The 17184-nt window shown below is 40.2% G+C and overlaps 2 long non-coding RNA genes across 2 annotated transcripts; both read left to right on the forward strand.

Moving 5' to 3' along the window:
• Positions 1-2353: 2353 nt before the first annotated feature.
• LOC113024502 (uncharacterized) lies at positions 2354-15387 on the forward strand. The gene is made up of 3 exons (XR_003272668.1): positions 2354-2417; positions 13679-13822; positions 14402-15387. It is a non-coding gene; the product is annotated as an uncharacterized LOC113024502 (long non-coding RNA).
• A 278-nt stretch (positions 15388-15665) lies between these two features.
• LOC113024501 (uncharacterized) lies at positions 15666-16451 on the forward strand. The gene is made up of 2 exons (XR_003272667.1): positions 15666-15923; positions 16004-16451. It is a non-coding gene; the product is annotated as an uncharacterized LOC113024501 (long non-coding RNA).
• Positions 16452-17184: the final 733 nt, after the last annotated feature.

Raw genomic sequence — 17184 nt, forward strand, 5'->3', positions numbered from 1 at the left:
CATTGCTCTGCACACGTTTTTGCTTCATGCATTTACATAACTAAGTTGGCTGTAACCAAAGAATGGCTTTTATGTGAATATAATATAAATGTAATATAACACTGAATAAAACAGCTCTTCATTTTCTGGAGCCTTAAAAGGATGGACTGACCGGAAAGTGCAAGAAAAAAATTATGCCCGTGAACCTCCATGTGTACTGAACAATAGAGCTGTTTTTAAGGAATGTAGACTGAGAAGGTGAATCTGTATACAGTAAATTCCCACCGTTAAGGAAAGTAAGGAGGCAGTCCCTAGTAAAAATACAAAACAAAACAAAAAAACTACTTAATTTTATTTTCTTGTGAGCTGAACAATAAAGAAGTAAAAAAGTAGAGAATTACTAAGGTTGTGTAAAAGGAAGAATTCTCAGTAGCCCAGATTTGTAACAACAGCTAAATTATTCACGGCTTTTAAATAAATAACTTTGTTAAGCTTTTCAGTTGTGTAAAGGTAGCGTCAAAAATACGTTTAAGCTTTGAGCAAGATGAAGCTATGTGCTCTATTGGACGATTAATGTCATTTGCACAAAAGTGAATATTTGCCAGGACCGGGTTTACATTCGACGTCCACTTTGTTAGGTACACTGCTCTGGTACCATGTTGGTACTTTTACTATCAGAGCTGCCTAAATTCTTTGTGGCACATATTCAATAAGCTCTGGAAAACATTCCTCAGAGATTTTGGTCCATGATGGCATGATAGCGTCACACAGTTGCTGCATATTTGTCACATCCATGATGAGAACCTCCCATTCTATCACATCCCAGTGGGGTTCTATCGGATTGAAATCTGGTGACTGTGGAGGCTGTTTGAGTTCAGTGTGGTTGCTCTCATGTTCAGGAAGATGGGTACACTGCGGTCCTAAAGTGAAGGGATGGACATGGTAGTGACACAATACAAGCTATGGTGTTTAAACAGGCTCAGTTGGTACTAAAGGGCCCAACGTGGGCCACGAAAATCTCCTAAAGCCTTATAATAACAGCAGCCTGAACCATTGATACAGTTGTCGTCATTCACATTCATCACAGACATGAATGTCATGGTAATGTTCAGCTTTTAATACTTTCTTTGAATTTTTCTTTTTCCAAGGAGAAATACTCGTTCAGCATACACCTTTGATGACTTAAAAAAAAAAGAAAAATTGATGTCTATAGAGGAAGTTGGCATAAATTTAAGCTGATGACGCTGTTTAGGTTCATTCACCAAATTCTGCCTTGATCCCGTCTATGTTGGAAATCAGCTGTGATCCCTCATCTGCTTATTACTTTTTTAAATTCCTGAATCCATAAAGAGCAGTGAAGCTGAGAGCAGCACAGCCTGTACACAAAGAAAACACATCTACTGGAGCTAACAACACACATTATTAACATCATTTATTTTTAAGTGATTCTTTCTCCCACATGCTTCCCTCTCACTTCTCACTTTTAGCCTCTGTGGGTAAAAAAAGGTTCGATGAATAAAAATATTTCCAGGGGGAGCAGAACATCACTAACAAGTATTAGTGCTGCTGAAGTAAAATTGGATTGGTGCTGAGAATATTAAGGGTATGCAAAAAGCATTTTAATTGCTCAGACGTGGGAGTTTGTTGTTCATCAGGCCCCGCGTATTTATTTTTCAGTGAATTTCAAACGGTAGAATAAAAATGCCACCCTACGGCCAGAAGTGGCTACTGAGATTAGAACGGGTGTTTGAAATTTAAAAGGGGAATCAGAAGAAATAGTTGGAGTTTAGCATTATTCAACATTTAAAATGCCACCATCTAGTTTTGGGATCGCTCCATTCTTATCGATTGTGTAATTTTGTTAAAAGCAGCCAGTCTCCTGCTGCAACTGAGACACAGGTTTCTGCAGTTTTTCATGCATGAAGCTACGCTGAAGATTTCCAGGGAACATGAGATACGCTGTGCATAGAGCAGAAAATGAAAACCTCAAAACAGAGTGACAGATTTAAACCTCTTGTAACTCTTCAGGTTCATTTGATATTTCTGTGAAGGTTTTCAGTCATCCAGGTCATTATAGTCTAAAGAGCTTGGAAAGAAAAGCGTCTGGATTTCTTTAAGTTTCTTTAAAGATGTTTCACCTCTCATCCGAGAAGATTCTTCAGCTTCTTCCCGAAACCTTGGCTCATTGTGACCCGCACGTGTTTTCACACTTTGTCTTGTGTGATTAGGTAGAGGATCAATAGAGGGTCCATGACCCTCTTGAGGTCACTCCCACAGGGCTTAAAATCTCGGAGTCTCCACCAATTGCTCTTAGAACTGAAGAAGCTTCTCAGACGAGAGGTGAAACGTCTTCAAGGAAACTTAAAGAAGTCCAGATGCTTTTCTTTTCAAGCTCCTTAGACTTCATCTGATATTCCAAAATTCCACAATGTTAAAGGGTAAGTTCATCTGATTCACAAAACTAATAATTTACTTTCTTTCTAAGCATGAGGATTATTGTGGGTTAATTCAGGAAGTCTGCACAGATAGCCCTGAGTAGATCAGTTTTGCTTTAGCACCGAACAGGCCTACAGTCAGCATTTTTACCGTTTTTTAAACGAGGTGGGAAAAAAACTCAATTAAAAAAATTGAGTCGTGGCAGGTATTTTAAAATGTAGATGAATTAAACCAAAACTAACTGCATATTTACAGATCATTTCTATTTCTCTCTTAAAAACAGACCAAAAAATGTGTTTGCAATTGTGGAGAGCTGTCACTTGAGAAAATGATTCTTGTTATTGTAACACGAATCATTAGTTTTATACCCTAACTTCGTGTTTAAGCAGTGGGTACCTTGTTGAATAAAGAAACGAACTCCAAAAAAGCTTTAAAAGTTCATGAAACAGAAACATGCGCACAGAAGCACACAGCAAAATCAAATCTACCCCAAGGCTGCTTCCAGTTGTGTGTAAGACAGAGGTGGTGAATAGCATGAACTCCTTTGACATCAAGCTGCTAATCACACTCTTGTCCTCACAGCGAAGGCGAAGTGGTAGAACACTCAAGGCATCAGACTGCATTGAAACCGTCCTATTTATGTCTTCGGCTTAGGTTGCGTGTACCTTAGAAAATCTTAATGCCATTATGCTGTGACAGCGTCTTTCATCTCCCCCTCTCTCTTTGCTTTCATCTACCTCTCTCACTCTCTCTCTCTGTTAATGGAGGGCATGTATAGTAAACTACGTGCGTTTAGTCTTTCATTTAAAAGAAAAAAAGGAAGCGAAAGAGTTTGTGCATGGTCACCTGTAAGACACATGGGTGCACATATTTCACAGAACTGCAGCACTTCTTCTCAGAACAACTTTAGTTTGAGGATTGTTTAAACTATCTTCAGCTAACAGGGACATAATAAGTGTGTGTGTGGTTAAGTGTGTGGGTGGGCGAGGGGGTTAAATACACAGATAAAAGTTCCAGGATCCCTCTTCAGTGTTCTCTCGTCCCCTCAGGCTTGATTAATTCTTAATGCATTTCAAACTATCAGAAGGACTTGTTCTTTTATCAAATGAATGACAAAGATGTTGATGGAAGGAGCCATTCAGGGACAGTCTCATCATAAATGTAAATGCACTCCGCTGCACAACTGATGACTGATAGCAGAACAAGATGAATACCCCTAATTTTACTTGTCAATCGCACCCAAAAAGTTCTTTATACAATTATTTTTACCCTTAAACCACTTTGGTGAATGTTTATGTTAAAGTAGCTTTGTTGCTGTCTGCTAACTCCATCTGTTAAGTTCCAACTTTAACTTCTGCAACTATAAACTGAAACACAAACAAGGTACGGTGACACTCAGCCACATTGCTCCATAATACTATGAGTGGTGAAAAACTCCAGTGCATCTTTAACAAGTTATACACCTCATGAGTTATTAACTGAGGTTTCTGTTGCACAAAAGGACCAAGAGCGTGATAGTAAAGTGTAAAATGCAGGACCAGGAAGACCAGACTGACTCTAAACACCACCCAGGAGCCAGAGCCTGATCTTCAGCAGCTAACTGAGGAGGAGCAGTCATTACCTGCACCTGTTTCTGCAGTAGAATCACTCTGAAGTCTCTTAAACACTAGAACAAAGACTCTCTGTGTCCTCATGGGATTTGTGGTCATGTGTGAGACTGTAGCCTTAGGTGTTTAACCTGTAATTATGTGACAGTGCATTTCAGGATATGTTGCTCGGTAATGTAAATCTAATGTAACAATTTCCTTATAGTACCATGTTATCCCAGTATAGAGCTTCATGAAGGTTTACTTGTGGTCCTTTTCCAAAAGTAGTACAAAAAACCGAATACCTCCCGTTCATTTTCGCTGAAGGACTCTCGCTGTTGTTGTTAGGTAGGTTTAAACAGAGTTTTGCACACCACTTGAAATAGAAATGAGTGACTGAGCCCATCATAGGAAGCTCAGGACCCTCCCTAAAACCAATGCAAACTTTGGATATTGCCACGACTGTAATTTAAAGTTTGTCAGCCTTTGGGGGCTCAAGCAGTTTCCTGTCTTGCCTGTTGGCAAGCAGCACATCTGATCAGGCCCCTCATCTGTGAAACCAGCTGCCAGTTTGGGTTCAGGAGACAGAAATCCTCTCTATATTTAAGATCAGGCTTCAAACTTTCCTTTTCCTTTTCCTTGAAGTTTATAATTATTTCTGGACCAAGTGACCTGGATCTGAGGGAGAACTTCCCATGATGCACTGGCTGTTCTTCTCTATTCTCCTGTTTTCACTCCTGAAACATTTACTGGCTGATATTTCATGCCATTTACATCTGTGCTCTAATTCTTTTCTCTTCTATCTCCTCCTCTCTACTCATCCAGTCACATTAGAAGGCTATCCCTCCCTGAGCTGACTCCATTGGAAGTCTCTTCCTGTTTAAGTGTTTAAGGGGGGGCTCGTCCTTCCCACTGTTGCCAAGTGATTGTTCATAAGGGATCATCTCATTCACTCTAATAATTTAGGGCCTTTAGCCTTACAATATAAAATGCATTGAGACAACTGTTGTGAAATGGTACTATGTAAATACATTTGGATTCAAACTGATGCAAGTCACAGGCCATGGCTTTTACGGGCATCAAATAATCAGAATCAGAATACTTTATTAATCCCTAAGGAAATTATGTAGACATGAAAGGGCATAGTGTGTCTATCGTCAAAACAGCAAATACAAGAATTTATTTTGGATTAATTCTCTTTTTTTCCTCAAACAGCTTTTCAGAGACCGGAAACATGTGAAAAATACATGGCCAGGAGCCCTGAAGCTGCTCCAGAAGTTTATAAAGTTTGAGAGCGATTTCCATAAATCAGGAAACATATTTTGCCATCACCAGTCCTAAAGTACTCTCTTAAATACCAATTACACACTAATTTTCAACCATTTGCTCCATCACACAATTTCAGTAAACATGCTGTGCACTTCCCTCCAAACTGTTATGGTGCTATATTTCTCATAGTGTCCGTAAAATAGGCGCATACTTAACAGCCAAAATACTTGTATGTAAAATCCCAGATAGAATTGCGGGGTCCTCAGTTTCATGGCAGGTCTCTCCCTTGCGAATCGTCATCTGATTCCTAAAGCTGACGAGGATGTGATGGGCACTTACGCACTCAGTTTGAATCGACATTTTCAGACATCCCGAGGACTCACAATGAGGCACTTCAGCTCATCATTGCTTCATTTTTATTTTTTTTCAGTTGTCTGCCCTGTTCGGTCCTCTCAGATCTCTTCTCCATCTCCGCTCGCTTGTTTATGTTTTCTCTTTGACTTTTTTCTGCCTCTTCCTACCTCTCTTCCTCACCTTCTGTTCTTGTTACTTCCTTTCTGCTTGCGTCATTGCTGTACCAGTGTTAGAAGTCATGCTAACAATAGCCCGCTTCTCTTTATTTTTCCTCCTTCATCACCATCCTCATATTCCCTTTTTTGGCAGTAAGAGAAGGGCCATTTAACACAACATAGCCGGAGGGATGTGCTGCACACGAAAGACACAGGAATAGTAAACTCCAACTGCTGTGAAATAATAAGCATAATGGCGAGGCTCTTGTTAAAAACAGCTTACAAATTGCATAGCCCCAAATTTCCCTCTTTTTTCATTGATGAGCTTGTTTACAAAGACTACATCCAACTGCTAAATTATCGATAAACCTTTACAGCCATTAGGGGAAAATTAAACTTTGCTAGAGCAATAAAACTGTTGCTTCAGTTAATTCTTAAAAAAACATTTTATAAGGTTGCACGCATCTGTCCATCTGTCCGACTACAGGGTTGCAGGCTGAAGAATTTCCTGCACAGATGTGCTCTGCAATCCTTTTTATTTGGAGGAAGATTATTGTTTCCATCTGTTCTGGTATATACAAAGCAGGAATGGCAGCAGTAAGACCCCTGTACAGAACAGAGAAGGCCTCAGTGGCAGCAGACTTAGAGTTAGAGACAGGGGTGGGGAATGGGTTGCAAATTGGCTTGCACAGATGCAGTTTCAAGACTGTGATGAAAGAGCAATTCAGGACACAGTAGACTGAATTATTTTAATAAAAAGCAAGCTTTGCAAAGTCCAAGTGTGAAATTGTCATCATTCACAGGTTTCACCCAAAAAACAAACTCAAAATCTAAAGTCTGTGAACGAGCCAAACAAGCCGAAGAAGTTCAAGAGCACACAGAGGGAAAATAAGGAGAGGACACAACAAGATGAGTAAATGCACATTCAGAAGAAAACAATATTTCCTAACTTAAGCTTCACGTCACTACTGAGTATCTCTACAGCCTGTCAAAGAAAGAGTGGATGAGCTGGTTCTTAAATATAAGGCAGGAGACTCAGCCAGGGGCTTTTTGAGAGAGCTGCCCTCGGGCAAACTCAGGGAAACATGGACTCGCCCACCCGGGAGCATCAAGAAAGTAGGAGGGAGAGCAAGGATACTGCTGGGACCGTGTAAGAAATAAAAGTAAAAATCCAGAAACTGGAGTAAAAGAAATACAAGGCATCCGACAACACATGAAGCATAAATATAAGGCAGATTGGAGGAAACAAAGAACTATATATACACAGAATGCAGATCTGACAACAGGACTGCACGTTTGTTAAATGTGTAAACCACTAGACTATTAAATCACCATAAAGAACTTTAAAGATATAACAGCAAAATGCTGTAGAAAACCAGAAAACTATTATTACTTCCTCATCAGAAGTGCACATAGCATGCCAAGAACTATAATAACTCAAGTTAATACAATATTACTCGCGCACTCGCGGTGCTGATGTGTATTCCTAACATTACAGCTGCACATTAGAGCTCTGAAACTCTAAATTGTATACACTTAAATTTTAAGGATTACTCAGTGTGTTCTTGTGTGACACTCAGCCTAATAAAGGAGGTGTAGAAGTCGCTTTAATTTGTCACCAGATCAAAGTGAAATTCATTTTGTTGACTACTAGGTCAGAATAGCTCCAGAACAGCCCGCATCACATGGCTGACGCAGAGTTCAGTGTTACAGCTACGCATGAGTCAAGCTGTTCAAAGTCAAGGATGGATTAAGCTGTCCTCTTGACCTGTTTGTTCCTTGTGACACATTAAGCTCACAAGAAATAAACAGAATGTTCTGGCAAGACTCAAAGGACGCTACTAGACGTTCAGCCGTAATAACACAGGTGTAACAACTCTGTGATGGGCCCCGGGGCTGGTACTTTTTTGGACCCCTACCCCCATGTTGTACCACAACAAACACAGGGCCTCGCTTTCTCTTTCTCTCACATCTTTTGATCTTTTGAGAAACATTTATTTAAACTTATTTTATGACCTCACATCGTCTTCCACTGAGGCAGATACAGATTTAGCCTTGCCAGAGTAACATGAAGATAAGTAGTGACAATGTTTCAGTGCTTAACAAAACCAGAAACTACTCTCTCTATCTTTCAGCCCTTGCAGCAAGCAAAGTTATTGACAGTACTGCTCAAATCCTAAGTCCAGGTGTTATCCGGTCGTTAAGTCTGACGTCACTAGCCGTGTCTGGGCCTAAACTCCGCTGCAGGTCTATATATCAAACGATCACTATGGCATTACTGAGAGTTGAAAAGTCTTTCATCTTTAATAAAATGATCAGCGTTCTGCTCTACCAGGTGTAACAATTGAGTTTAACATCCAGGCATCCATGAAAACGGAATTTATGACATTTAAGCTTAATTTATAACAGTATTTATAACAGTATGTTTGCACTGAAGCACCGCAGCAATTTCCTAATGTTGTAAACCCGCTCAACATTTGGCAATAAAACCCTTTCTGATTCTGATTAACGGAGTTAGAAGTTAGCAGGAAGTTAGCTCGCTAGCTTCTATCTAAATACAATATAGCATGTCCTGACTGTGGGGTTTTGGAAACAAATTAAAACGTACAGCTCTGTTATCACTTCCAACATAAATGAAGACAGAAAACTAAACAGCAGTGACGTTTGTAGGGTTACTGAAGTTTGGCTAGCTGGTATATAATGATGTGCTACGTGACCGCTAGCGACACAGCTATGTTAACATAATATAAACAAGCTAACTTTTTTTCCACTCGATAAAAGTTAACGTGAGTGTTCTCGGTGGTCAGGAACAAATGTAATCGCATGGCAGGATGCTGTAAAAGGACCAAACTTCAGCCAGGAGAACAACTGAGATAATCCATCCACAATACGAGGTTAGTCATTCATATACTGCTGCATGGGCTGGGCTGTAGTTACATCCTAAAGTTTTAAAAACTGAGCTTAAATAAATGATTAGCGGTAATAAAAGCCGAGGGAGGTCAACAGTGATCACTGACTGTTTTAGTAGACTGTTTAAATAGAAGAAAATACAAAACATTAAACATGTTAACAACACAAAAGCCATATTAAACGCAGACTACTTTAGGCGCGGAAGTAGGATTCGTCACGTCATCACTTAACGACCGGATAGCTACTCTGCGCTCTTCACTCCTTCCTGTTTTGAGCACCACTTTTTTGCTCTGGTTTGCTGAACATAATTTAAAATGCCACTGAGACAACAAACTGCCCTTTAAGACACACTCCCAGAAAAAAAGGTGCCTAGTGGACATCAACATCTTCAGATATTCTGCAAAAATAAGAGCAGAGAGAGAGAAAGGTCGTGAAATATAAGTAATAAATTTCGAAGCATGCCCCTCTGCTATCAAAAACTGTTCAGAAAAGGTGCCCGTTTTAATCAGTGGAGTGTAAAATGACTGAATAAATGTTTGCACCAAAAATTAAATTCATAAGGAAAATGATTTCATAAAAAAAGAAGGCTTTGGTTCGCAAGATAGAACCATGACTTTAACAAATGATGAAACTTATTAAGTGTCCAGCTTTAGTTTAACCCTATAATGGCCATTTTATCATATTTGATACATGAGTTTCTGAGACCTCTATCTCATCAACATGGTCAATACTTGCCATAATTTCAAAATGTTATGGACAGAACTCTTTTTTTGTCTAAAAATAACATTGTTGTTAACAACAAGTTGTATCAAATGTATCAAATGCGATACAAAAATATATATATTAAACATATAATAAAAACATATCGAACACAACATGATATTTTTTTGATTTTGTTATTAGGGTTAATAAACATCTCATTACCAAAAAATCTGAATTTTCTGGCTATTTTTTGATGGGTTGGGTCTTACGGGGTTAAATTAAATACATATGTGTTGTATAATGTGGAGTGAAGGTCTAGTTTGATAGTGATGTTGGCTCAGTCTTTTCCCCCTTCTGGGACCTGGATCTGGGACCTGGAATTTAAGACATATTCAGACACTTTCATAGTTCATGTTTGAGGTATGTTTATTTAAGGTGCAATACAATAACTGAAAACATTGTTGGGGTATCTACAGTCTATAGGTAATCAGTAACAACTATGAAGACCAATAAAATTTGAAATTAACATTAAGAAATGCTGCAATTTGTCATGAGTCATGACTGAAACATTGGTTTCCCCACTACATGAGCTGCCTGCATATTCATTGCTCTGTCTATGTGCCAAGGAGCCGAGTCTCTCAGGGACTTCCTTCCCTCATCACTTTGTTTCTTTTGCTACTCATACTGAGGAGAAAAAAAGGCCTATTTTTCATCTTTTTTTTTAAAAACTGGTGGTGTTGCCACGGTGGATTCCATTCCTATACGCATCATTTTCATTTATAACCATAAAATACCTCAACATGTGTCTGCTCAGCACAGCTGTGTCATGTGATCACAGGACAACAACACAGAGCAGGAAGAAGGCAACAGCTTGCATTTTTGTTAGAATTCAAACAAAGGTAGCAAGACACAACATTTCAATGAGCCATCATTAAATAGCTTTAATAATCATGACCAACAAACCAAGTATGAGAAAAATAGACCCCTCCAGTTTTCTTCAGTGCACTCAAGTGAAGTAAACAGGAAAGATTTCAGCAATATAGCATAAAAAAACAAAAAAACAAAAACCATTTTATGAAGTTTCATGGTAATTCACCTCCTTTTCATTTTGTAGAACTGCAGCAGGTTCTTCTTCTTCTTTCAGCTGATCTTTTTAGAGCACCTCAGTGGATCATCTGCCTCCATCTCACCCTCTTCCTAGTCACCTACTCGTCCTCAGTCACACCAACCTGCCATATGACCTCCTTTGTTATAAACGTCCACCATGAACCTTCTCTGCGGTCTTCCTTGTCTCCTCCTGCCTGGCAGCTCCATCTTTAACATCCTTTATCCAACATATCCACTCTCCTTCGTCTGCATATGTCCAAACCATCTCAGCCTTGCCTCTCTGACCTCGTCTCCAAACCTCTCAGCCTGAGTTGTCCCTCTGATGTAATCATATCTAATCCTATCCATCTTCATCACTCCCTATTAGGGCTGCCACGATTAGTCGACCAGTCACGATTACGTCGACTATCAAAATCGTCGACGACTAATTTAATAGTCGACGCATCGTTTGAAGCTTTGTAAGATCACAAAAGACGCAGGAATAAGTAGTAGGATTTAAGAGTGTAATAACGGACTGAAACAGAAGATGGCAGCACTGCATGTACAAGGATGCCAGCTGCCGTTAAACCCCGAAGAAGAAGCTGTGTCCCATAATTCATAGCGCGGCCCAGAACAGTTGTCAACAATGGCGGCAGCTGGTTAGTTTTAACTGCTGCTGGTGGAATAGGCTGTACGTTTTACGTCCAGTGGATGCATGATCTGATTAGTCGACTAATCGCAAAAATAATCGGTGACTAGTCGACTATCGAAATAATCGTTTGTGGCAGCCCTACTCCCTATTAAGTCTTTAACGTCTTCAGCTCTGCCATCTTTTCTCACTTCCATGTCTCCAAACCACTTCCTGTTCACTCATGAAGTTCCGACCTTCTTTTTTTCATAACCCTGAAAATATATATTTTTCTAATTTTGTATTCTTTACTTTTCTGTGAATATGCATGCTCCGTCTGCCTGTCCCTTTGCTTCTGGAACACTTGAACTTCCCCAATGAGGACCAATAAAGGACATTTTTATTCTCTTCTTCTATTCTAAACACACACATTTCAGTGCTGGGCTTTGTTATTCAAGGCTCAGCAGCAGTGCACACTCAGTTGCCCAGGGTTAGTAGATATGGACTACTGTCAATCATACATTGGCTGTATTGCTTTCTTTTATTTAAGTTGTTTATGTGTGCTAAGAAAACAAAAAATCTCCACATTCACTCTCACACAAGGGCAAATGTTGTTGTGATATTGATTTGCTGCTCTGGAAAAAGCAACTCTGAAACAGAAGCACAGATACTGAGAGAGACGAGGCATCAGATTTAAAGGGAACTTCATCAAACCTCGAGTGACTCAGCTGGGCGATAATCCTGACAGGATGGTGCAGAGGTCTCAGGAGGCAAGAACAAACTGGGAAACACAACTTAATACTTTGTCAACAAATAAATATAAAAAGTCACATAAAATCCAGTTCTGGCTTCCATCATCCAAATTATTGGCAAAACAAACAAACAAAAAAAAACAGTGTTAATTAGGCACGACAAGAAATCGACATGCAGGTGGTCATTGTTCTGCCAAATGTAATTCAGCCAAACAAACAGACAGATTAGGCTGCTAAATGTAGGATGCTAATGTATGTCTGGCACAGCCTTGCGTGTGTCTATGCGTGTGTGTGGGGGGTTTTCTCTCTTAATGACACAGGCCTGTCATTTACAAAATGAGAGAATCTGTTGCAGCTTTGGATTGGCAGAGAGACTCTAAAATTAGATTGGATTGTAGTGTCAGACTCACTTAAGGTGTTGGGGTCTGAGTACGCTGCTGAACTGAACCATTCATTTATGAATCTCATGATTAAAAGCCTGAGATGCCTTAGGAGAAACAAAAACAGTTTCAGTGTTACACATCAGCATGTCCACGTTCAGTCAGTCGACTGCTGTGATTAGTGAAATGCTACTAAAGTTAATCAAAGAAACCTGTCAACATCGCTCCACTTAACCACAAAAATAACACAAGTACACGCTCATATCATACCACAAACAAACAAATCCCTTTAAAATGTATATTCCTTGTTACTTAATGGAATATTAAATCTGTATTCACACAGGAAGTAATTCACTCATTAAGCAGCATTTTGAATCTTTGTTAGTGGGCATTCAGGCTCTGGTTTGGATTGATTTGCATGTCATTGATTGACACAAGTATTTGATGTTCAAGCCAAACCCTTGTTGGGTTTGCACACATCTCAAGAGGGATCCTAGCCTTCTCCTCTTTATGGAAACTTTCTAAATCCTGTAGGTTTCTTGAAGATTCAGCTCACTGCACAAACGTTTGAGGTCTGGACAGTAGCTAGCTATGAACATGATCCACCAGCTTTTTTACAACATTTTGCATGGAGCTCCAGACCGAGGGCCATTGATGGTCATTTTATATTTCTTCCATTTCAGAATTATCGTACCAGCAGTCGTCACCAATACTAACCTTCCTGCTGGTGACCTGGAGCCCATTCCCCCTTGTTCAGGTTTACATTCTTGTCCCTGATGTTCTTTGACAGCTCTGTGGTTTTGCCCATAGTGGAGGAGACACTGAAATTGAAGAAACTGATTCTGTGGATACATGTGCTTCACACATATAATGAGTTGGTCACACAGTCAGTCTGTGGGAGGCAGAATTCTAGCCGGGTTGCTTGGGATCAAATACTTGAAATGTGAAGCAGTTTATAACTTTTGTGTAAAGTGTTTTTTTCTGGTGGACATTCTGTCCCTTTCCATTAAAATTAAGATACCATAAAAATAACAGTTCATTTCTTTCTAAGTGAGCAAACCACACAACAGTATAAAGATCAAATCATTATTTCCCCCACTGTACCAAGAGAAGAACAGAAAACAAACAGAGGCTGGTGGAGCGTTCCCCTCTCCCAGCAATAATAATTTGTAACACACCACAATAATTTGTAATAATTGCCCTTGCCTTCTGCCTACCTACATCGCAGCACTGTAATCACATTCTGTCATTGACAGAAGTGCAGGGACATTTCTTCAACCATTCGAATTGGATTTCAGCCTTTTGTGTTTCCTCTAAAACCAAACGAGTCCTTGGTTGTTTCAGCTTCCCCGGAGGCTGACCTACTCCCACACTCACTGACAGTGCTATTACTTACATAATATGGCACTCTGAATGAAAGGTGTATTTTGTTTTTGTGCAGCTGATGAATGGAGACAGGACCTTTGCAGTGAGTGTAAACTGCTACTTTGATCTTTGAAGCCTCACAAATTGGAGTCACCGCAATCTAAAAATAAGTCGTCCTGACTGTGACATCTCTACAGTATGTTTACAACTGTAGTGACAGGTAAATCTGCACTGTAATTATCATCTCTGCTTCACGCATGCAAGCTTTGACATACTAACTGCTTTGTCACTGAAATGCACACACACACACACACACACACACACACACACACGCACACACACGCACACACACGCACACATAGCACCTGAGGCTAAATATTCATGACTTCATTTTCACTTTGATTCCCTTCATCCAAAGCTGAGATGTGCTTCACACTGTAACAGAGGCCGCAGTCAACATTTACACTGTTTTTGCTGTCCCTTATTTATTGCCAGGACGAGCACACCTGAGCCCCGAGTGGGCTTTTCAAGTGTAAAATGACTACCGACAGTGTACTAAACAAACTTGTGTAAAGAGTGTGTCAGTAAGAGTAGTCAGCGAAGAAAACCTGACCGTCACGCACACATACATGCACAGATTCACCCGGTCAGAAATGAAGCTCAAAATTCACTTCTTGTTATTCTCAAGCTGTTTCTCATCTTCCCCAAATGCTACGAGTGTGCATTTGCATGTCTCTGCATGTTATGTTTATGCTTGTTTCTATTAAGGTCTAAGCTCTAATTTTCTCTCTTTTTAAAGTGTTTCCTTGTTGGACTTATTGTTGCATGAAGTGAAGAGAGGCCGTCCCCAGATGAGGCTCTGTCGGCACACTGGCGTGTGTCGCCTTCATCATCGATTTCCACTGCGCAGTATCCAAGTTAAGTAAAGCAGGAACCACCAGACTGTGCGCCTTGGCACCAAAATAAAGAAGACAACCTGGTAAGGCCTGCTCTGTAATGGTGATATGGTCAATTCCCATAATAAGTTAATGGAGAGTAATGAGCTCCAGAAATAGCTATTTCCTGTTTTTCAACTGCAAAGTGAGCAATGAATATTTTCCCACAGGGGTAATTTGGTGGCTTTGCTTTCCTTGTAAAAATCCTTCGAAATCAGATTTAAGAAAGAAAATGGTGCCTTAGATTAGCATATATTACCAAGAGGTATACTGCAGGGTGGTGTTTTCATTTGTGCTGTCTCGTTCAGTAAATGGAGCTCACTTGCACATTACGACAAGAAACAAAGGCCACGTTTTGAAGAGACGTTTGATGAATGAAGGGTGGATGTCAAAGGAAGGCACAACTATGCAATTTACGCATGCATTTTCCTGGTATGCACGACGGGATCAGCCTGATCATGAAAATTTCAAGCAGGCTCCCCATTACTTGTAAGAAAATATCCTTTGATGTTCATTGGCCAGAAAGGAGCTCTGCGAAGCAATTTTTGTTTGCCTTTCAACTGAGAAGATGAAACGTTAAATGCAAACACTGCGGTGGTTTTAGTGCTAAGTGTGACTCATACATTGTTTATATTCAGGGAAAGTACTATGAGGTCGAACATGGTATAAGCTGCGTTTACCAGTGCACGGTCTGTTGTGTTGCTGTAGTCATATATTCAGTTCAGTGAGAAGTTAAACCACTTTATAGTATATTAAAGTGATGTGAATTATCTCTAGTTACCATGTTTCTACACATTAAAGTGATTGACAACCTTTCCACTCTGTGAAAAAGGTTTTGTGTTATATTGAGATTGGCTAAAACAGTATTAGAAATCACATCTAAATTATAGTCTAATGTTATATATAACATATATATTATGTTGTGTGCAAACTTACAAATATATAATTCATAGTTACTGCTGTGAGAAAAACAACCAGAAACATCCTTGTATGACATGTACCTGAAACTGCAGGTAGAAATCACATCTAAAATATGATGTTATGTTAAATAATACATGTTGTGTGCAATCTTACAAATATATATTTAATTCATAGTTACTGCTATAAAACACAAGGTGGAAAGGGGAATTATGAATATGTGTTGTTTTGCAGTTTGTTCAATGATAATAAGGTACAAAAAATGGGGAAATAATAGAAGTCTGATCCCCTATGTGTCATATGCTGTGGGAGTGTCTGGTCGGGCGTGGTCCAGGTTCCTCTCATTCGTCCCTGGGGGTGGAGTTGGCCAGCTCATCACCTGTTGTCAATCTCCGGGGCTCCACCTAGAGGGTTTTTAAGCCGGCACGGCCTGCCACTCCTCGCCAGTTCGTCCTGCTACCATCTGTGGTAAACTCGCCCTCCTCTGAGCTCTGACTCTGTATATCTGGACCATGGGTTAATGTGTTTTTGTTTCCTGTATTCTTCAGATTCACCACCCGTCGCACTCATCAGTAGTGCTGGTTTGGTCTCCATTCTGTTCTTCCGTCTGCTCTGAACCCGAGGATTATATACTCCACTCCTCCTCAGCCTGCCCTTCAGTCCGTATTCTCCACCTCCTTGGAATCTGGACCGGACTCTCCACACTCTTGACCCTCTCTGGAATACTCCCACGGCAGCCCTTTTCCCGCCTAATAACTAGGGTCTCCAAGTAAGCCCAAGACTATCCACTGGCACTCCGTACCTCTGTCCCTTACTCGTTTTTTTCCATTCAGTAACATCTCTCTCCTGTGTTTACAGAAGTTCCCGTTAGAGTTCTCCCCGTGCTCTACGCCGGTCTCTCCGCCCACGGATTTCCCTTAGTTTCTGCGTATGGTTTCTGTTAAACCCAGTTCTGTTCACGTTTTGTTCTTTTCAATAAATTATACACAGTTCGAAGCAAATTGAGTCTGCTCTTGAGTCCACCGCATTCTCGCCCGTGACACTATGATGCTCTTTACTTAATGGGCTGATTTACTGTAAGCAATTATGTTACATGCTATCTCTCCAGAGGTTTTGCTATGATTCAGTGGTACTGTGCAAATTTACGCTCAGCGCCTGCTCAACTGTTTGTTAATTCAAATATCTAATCAGCCAATCAGACGGCAGCAACTCACTGCATTTAGGCATATAGACATGATCGTGATAAAGCTCAAACTGAGCATAAAAAGGCGCAACAAAGGTGATTTAAGGGACTTTGAACATGGAATGGGTGTTGGTGCTAGATGGGATGGTCTGACTATTTCAGAAACTGCTGAACTACTGGGATTTACTCACACAAGCATCTGTAGAAAGGTGCAAAAAAGGAGAAAATATCCAGTGAGTGGAAGTTCTCTGGGTGAAAGTACCTTGATGATGTCAGCGGTATTAGGAGAATGGACAGACCGCTTCAAGCTTCAGGCTGATAGAAAGGAAACAGTAACTCACATAATCAAACGTTACAACATCATTTCGAACCATGAAGCAGGGGAGCTGCAGCAGCAGAGGATCATGATTGCACTTCTGCAGCTAAGAACAAGAAACTGAGGCTTCAATTCACAATTGCTCAGCGAAATTACACAACAGATGATTATGACTGTAACATTCGGACTGCATGGTGGGAATCTGGCAGGAACAACATGAAAGCATGGAT

The sequence above is a fragment of the Astatotilapia calliptera genome, chromosome 6, assembly GCF_900246225.1.
Source record: "Astatotilapia calliptera chromosome 6, fAstCal1.2, whole genome shotgun sequence".
Classification (NCBI taxonomy): Eukaryota; Metazoa; Chordata; class Actinopteri; order Cichliformes; family Cichlidae; genus Astatotilapia; species Astatotilapia calliptera.